Source organism: Pteropus alecto, unplaced genomic scaffold (genome assembly GCF_000325575.1).
Source record: "Pteropus alecto unplaced genomic scaffold, ASM32557v1 scaffold80, whole genome shotgun sequence".
In the NCBI taxonomy this organism is placed as follows: domain Eukaryota; kingdom Metazoa; phylum Chordata; class Mammalia; order Chiroptera; family Pteropodidae; genus Pteropus; species Pteropus alecto.
The window spans coordinates 3,182,383-3,188,750 of record NW_006430460.1 but is presented as its reverse complement, the minus strand read 5'-3'; the positions used below and the strand labels follow the sequence as shown (position 1 = coordinate 3,188,750).

Genomic DNA, 6,368 nt, shown 5'->3' with positions numbered 1-6,368 from the left:
ACGCCCAGTCCTGCCGCGCCCCGCCCCGCCCACTCCCCGCGCACACCTCCCCACCGCCTGGAGCGCGTCCGCCCGGGAACTCCCTAACCGGCCCGGCTCCGCGTCCCTCCGGGTCCTAGCGCTTGCGCGCCTGCGCGAGCTCTAACTGCGAGGGGCTGCCAGGGGAGGCGCGGGACGCTGCGGAGGCGACCTACGTAAAAGCTGGAAGGGACTGGCCCGCAGCCTCCACCAAGGGCGGGGGGACAGCCATTCCCCACTGCCGAAACAGAAAACCGGGGCGCTGATCTGGATAATTCTAAGCAGGATAGGAGGAAACCTCCTTCTGTACAGTTAAAGTAACCCAGGTAATCCAACGTCCCAAGCACTTAGCAAAATGTAAGGTGCTTTGTTTCTTTTTACACATATCGGGTGAGTCACCTGAGTCAAAACTCCCTAACTTAGCAAGAGACTGATGAAGTAAAAATGAAAGAGGTAAAGAACAAACTATGATTAGCTCTTTGAATTAAGAAGAAAGGTAAGTAATGGTGACGAGGGTCGGGGGAAGGAGAACGAAGCTGTCTTCCTGCCAGCCTGTTGGCCATAAATTTAGAATGTTTATAAATATAGTTCCTAAATATACTCGTTCTGAAAGTCGAGTTGCAAAATAGGGAAGATCTCAACCCAGCAGTGATGATGTTACCGAGACACGCAGTTTCACAGTGAGAAATATTTAAACAGTGTCAGCGGGAGGAATAATTCCTCTTTGCCACTGTTATAAAATTGATCACTGCACCCTGTTCTTGGTGTCAGGGAGCTCAGCTTTATTTCTTCCTATTGGAGAAAGTAGTTCAAGTTAGTAGTGATGACTTTCTTAATTATCAGAAAGCTCGTGATACTTTTCGATTGGCGAAAGGCAGAGATGGGATGCTTTTCTGGCTTCCCCCATGTCAGTGGGGCTGAGGACCTGATTTCCGACAAACCTCTAAAATCAGGTACGTCTTACCTCCTTCAAAAAACAAAACAAAACAAAGCAGTCAAACAAAAATTCAGGTGGAAAATAGATTTCTGGTATGTGAATGCCGTTTCCATAGCGACATCAATTACATGCTTACTTGGTGGGATGGGGGGGATTGCAAATAGAATGTAGCTCAGTCCCATAGTAGGTGGCCTGGTTCTCCATGGAAGCTGCAGCCCTCCTTCTTTGCCTGATACCCAAGCCAGTGGCTAAGACCCTGTTTGTCACCACCAGGCATCCAGGTATGTGAGCGCTTGCTTCCTATTTCCTGCCTAGACTCGGAAGTGTCACCCACCTGAATTCTATATGGCTGTGTTCCACCCTGCTCAGACCTCCAGGGTCCGCTTGGGCCTCCTACCAGTGTTTCCCATGCCCCTAAATCCTATTCGAATCAATGTCTATTGTCATCCTGTCCTCCCCACTTGGTCCAACAAACAGGTCTTAGGTGCCAGAATCTGAGCCCCCTCTGCAACTACGCTGCCCACCCCCATGCCTCCTTGTCCGTGAATCCTAAAATGTCACAGAAACAGGCCACTGGCTTTATATATAAGTTTATATAAGAACAAGGCCTTTTTAAAATGGATTCCTGGTAGAATTATCTGGAGTGGTGCTTAGTTGGTGTTATAGCCATCTAAATTTGCAGGTGATATAAAACCTAATTGCAGAACCTCACGATTCCCTGTCTCCCCAGCCTAAGGTTATGCAGAGAGGCACAGACATAAAAAGAGAGTCTTCTGTATGCGAGGTGCCGCTCTGGGGAGTTGGGTTTTTGCTTGTTTGTTTGTTTGTTTTTAAACCATATGTAATGCAGAAGATAGGATTTGGCTGAAACGCCACACTTTTGCACCTAGAACTTGGAGGGGCTCGTCTGGGCTTAGAACACAGTTTTTTCCTGCTGGTGTATCAATTTTACAAAGAACTTCATTGTGCCTAGAAAGGGTGAGTTTGTGTACAACTGACTTCTTTTGGGCCTTCCAAGGTTGTAAGCTACAAAACAGACCCAGATAACTCCAGAAACCAAGCAAGTAAACAAACTAGAGCCAAGCCAATCCATTTGGTCAACACTGTTTTTAAAAACTGTTTCATTTGGATACTTTTACACAATCCCATACCATCCAGTTCCTTGCAAGCCACAGGTATTTTGTTACTCATCCTGTCTCCCGCTAACCACATGTTGCTTCTTATACCTCTGCCACCTCCCTTCTCCCTGAAGGCATCTGGGTCTGCAGCAGCTAACGCAGACCTTGAGACGGGAAAGGACACTCTGACCCTCCTTTTTCCCCCTGAAAACAGGAGATAACTCTCCCCGAGAAAGGTACCCGCCCCGCACCAGGAAGTAGAGACATCCTTATCACCAGAGACGGGAATCCAGGGCTGAGAAAGCTGTATAAACAAACCTTGTTACTTCTCCACTCATTCGCTGCCCCAAGCCCAAACGCCTCTGTTTTGTCAATTATTCACAAATGTATAGTTTCTTTGTCTAAAAGATATAAAAGCTGCATGCTTTGGTCACTTCTTTGAGTCTCATATTTCTATGCAATGCTTTTCTCCTGTTAATCTGTCTTATGTCGGTTTAATTATTAGGCCGGCCAAAGAATGTAGAAGGGGAGAAGGGAAAGGTCTTCTTCTCCTGCACAAGGTCACACAACTAGCACGTGACAGACCTGGGATTGGAACCTGGCTCCAGAGGCCACACTTGTATCCACTCTGCTACACCAGCTCATGTGAAGGTGCCTCATTTGGATTCTAGTAGGATGAGCTCGAGAGGCACTGGCTCCCTTGGGACCCACGAGAAGCTTTTAGCTACAGAATATACTCAAATAGATATTTTTTTGTCTCACTTTCTTCATCCGGAAAATAAGAGTAATAAATATTGCCTACCCCTGAGGACGAAACACGGAGCTTGTTTGGGATAGGGCCCGCCCCGGCACAAACTGGAGAGCTCTGAGGGGCCATTCAAAGTCAACATTTTAAAAGTTAGGGTGGGCAAATTCAGCCCTCAGGCTGTCAGTTTACTCCCTCAGATTTAATGAGCTGCTATATGCCGGGTACCTAATTGGTACTTTAGATAAATTTTCTAATGTCACCCTTCCAACACGCTGGGAGCTCAGTCACTTCCTGCTCATTTGACCACAGTCAACATGGCACTGCCCAGCCAGCACGGAGCCAGGATCCACACCCAGACACTGAGACTCGAAAACCCATGACCTCTCCCCGTCTCTGCCCTGCTTGTTGACAGCTGAAGGAATCAACCTTTTTGGTGACATGAATTAACATCATCCAGCTGTCCAAAGGTAGACGTTAATCAAAACGGTGATGTCCTTTTGTTGGTTTGAATCAACAAACGAGCCACTTGCTTTTCAAGGCTGCCTGCTAATTCAGAAGAGCAAAGTCCGGTCATCTGCACAACAGAGGTGTGACTGATTTGCTGGGCAGGGTGGCAGACAGCTAATATACCTAAAACTTTGTCGTTATTGAAATCTAGGTTTGAAAGGAGAGGGTTCGAGGCACGGCCCTGTTATACTCTATTTAAAACTTAAACGCGAGTTCGTTAAAATGAGTAAGTTCATCATCTACCGATGAATAAGAGAAATCTTCATCCTTAGGAAGCACACAGTCCATTGGGGTAGGTAGGGAGATAATTTTTATAGGAAAAAAAAAAAAAAAAACTGAGAAAATGAAGAACCAAGTGCTGTCAGCTCCCAGGGGGGTTGGGACGGGCTCTGCCTGCAGGAGGGATAGGCTGAGGACAGCTTCACATCGGGAACAATAGGATGAAGTCGGGAGAGGGCGTGGGATGCAGTGGTCCCCAGGCAGAGGGTGAGATGCGTGCCAGGACCTTGAAAGAGGATGGAACGTGTCTGAGGCTGCACCACGGGGTGTGTTGCGGGGAGTTTGTACCGATGAGGGGTATGTTAAGGGGACGCACAGAGACACCAGCAAAAGTTCTGGTCTCTGGGATCTTAGGACCTCTACTGTCGTATCCGTCAAAAATTAATGCTAAGATCAGCCTACCCTAAAACCTCTTCCTGTTCTCCATCCTGTCCATTTGGATTCCAGTCCTGCAATTTGTTGAGACTAAACGAGGCAGGGAATTTCAAGGAGGCGTCAAACTAACAGGTCTAGACCTGGGGAGATAACCGTGACTTCCGGTGAGCACAGAAGTAAACAGGAATATTTTCTTTGGTACTCGGCTCCTGGCTAAGCAGGGCCTGATTAGAGGGGACTCTCCAGATGCCCAGGAGGGTGACGCGATCATCCCAGCTGTTTCAAGAAAGTTCAAAAGTTTCTGAGCTTACCTTGAGGAGACGCCTTTTCTGGTGCGTTCATGAGCCACCTCTTCTGTGACAGGAGGACAGAGAAAGATCGAGCCATAAAGTTCAGAACACACTGACAACCTCTCATACAGACGTGACCCATCTGTCCACACAGTATTCGGCAACGTATCTCTGACTTGTGTTTTTGAGTCAACACATATCTGTCAAGCACCTCCTACCTGTGAAGGCTGACTGTGGTAGACACTTAAGGAGCAAGAGTCCTGCCCTCAAAAAGTCTGTCCTCTGACCGAGAGAAGACATGTACACGAGTGACTTTAGACAAGTGCCAATCACGTGACCGACGCTGTTATAAGCGTTCAGAAAAGAGAGTGATTGTTTCTTCTTTAGGCAGCAGAAATGCTACCACATGCTAGAGAATGAGGTCACCTGACCCGAAGGGAAAAGCTGGAAAACCTTAGTGATTTAACTGTCTTTTAAGAACAGATAACATCGATAATGATAGTCGATACTATTTTGATAAGTGTACATGGTGACAGACGATTACTAGAATTAGTGAGGTGGGAAAAAAAAGCAAAAAAAAAAAAAAATTGTTAAAAAAAAAAAAGAACGGATACACCTGTTTTTGTCTCCTTCCTGGCTTTCCAGCTTCGTCTCATTCATTCGCTGTGTTCCCATCACACTCGCCATTTTTTTTTTAAATGCCAGCAAGCCCCACGCTATAGCCCTGAGCATCCGCACTGGCCATTCCTCCTCCCTGCAACACTCTCAGCCCTTCACGTGACGGGCCTCAACTACCTGTCACCTCACCAGGGACACCTGCCCCGACTCCTGATGCCCTCGTCTCAGTAGAAGCTCCATGAGAGCTGGAGCCTCGTCCGTCTGTAAAGCTCTGTCCCCAACACCTCGGAGAGAACAGTAAGTGCTCAATAAATACTTGTCACCGCATCAACTCAAACTGAGAAACACCTGCACGTGTAAGTGTGTCTAATTCCAGAGCGAATAAAAATAAAAGAATTGTGAACATAGGAGTGTTTAACTAGTCAACACGATCAATCTGAAGCTTCCCGAAGCATTCACGGATACTCTGCCTCGTGCAGCTTGTTCTCCATTTTCAACATTTGCTCAGCTCAGAGAAAGTTCATCAGGAAAGAAAAAAAGTAACATCCTCTGGACCCAAAAAAGTCTCCAGTACCTATGTCTAACTTCCCCAGTCATAACCGATTTTCTTTATTGTGTTTTTAGGGTTTTCCCTGTGGAGACAACTACTTCCGTCACCCTTGCCTCGCCCTATTACCTACTTCTCGATTTTTTTTCAGGGGAGATTTTTCTCTGTGCTTTAGGAGCATTTAACCATATGTTGGGGGTCGGTATTGTAAAAATTGGGCTCTAACGTGTGATTTTTACTGTCAGATTGACGTCTTAGCACCCAGCAGGCTGGCCTCCTCGCCACCTGACCTTCATTCCCCTACCTGGGGCACCTGGTGGGGGGCGGTGTGCCAACCGGGGGCTTTCCCTATAATATTCAAGCTCAGTCATCAGATAAAGGAAACAGGCATGGTTTCCACTTCATTCTTAAAAAAAAAAAAAAAATTAAAATAGCCAAACAAAATTTCCAAAATATATTTAGCATAAACCCCTGTCAGATATACAAGAAACAATTAATGGTGATTTCCTGGGACTGAGGAAGTCAGAATGAGTCAACTGCAGGCGAGATGAAGGAGAATTTGTGCTGTGTATTTTTTTTTATACTTTCCGAGTTTGGAACCATGCAAATGTTTCGCTATTTCAAAAATAAAGTCAATCGAGTATTTTTAAAGCTGAAATAAAAGACGTATTTATGTGACAAATGTTTTTAAATTAGTAGGCACATTCTGAAGTTTTTTTTTTCTTTTTGAAAGCCACTTCTCAGTGTGAGCTTAGGTCGATTCCGGTCTGTCTCTGCCTAAGGAAAGCATGCACTTGAACTCGGACACTTCCTCCCTGAGGACTCTTCTCAGAGCTCTCATCTCCTGCCTTCATTGGCTGAGACTCTTCTAGTAAAGACCACAGCCTCTTTGCAGATGAATTAAAGGGCAAGCTTATCTTTGCCTGCTTCA

General features: G+C 46.2%; 1 long non-coding RNA gene across 2 annotated transcripts; it reads left to right on the top strand.

Moving 5' to 3' along the window:
- The first annotated feature begins 70 nt into the window (after positions 1–70).
- Positions 71–5,909, top strand: LOC107195751. 2 transcript variants are annotated; one of them, XR_003046376.1, is made up of 3 exons: positions 71–344; positions 862–971; positions 2,579–5,909. It is a non-coding gene; the product is annotated as an uncharacterized LOC107195751 (long non-coding RNA). The 2 variants fall into 2 exon arrangements; XR_001516986.2 differs by lacking the exon at positions 2,579–5,909 and adding an exon at positions 2,288–2,570.
- Positions 5,910–6,368: the final 459 nt, after the last annotated feature.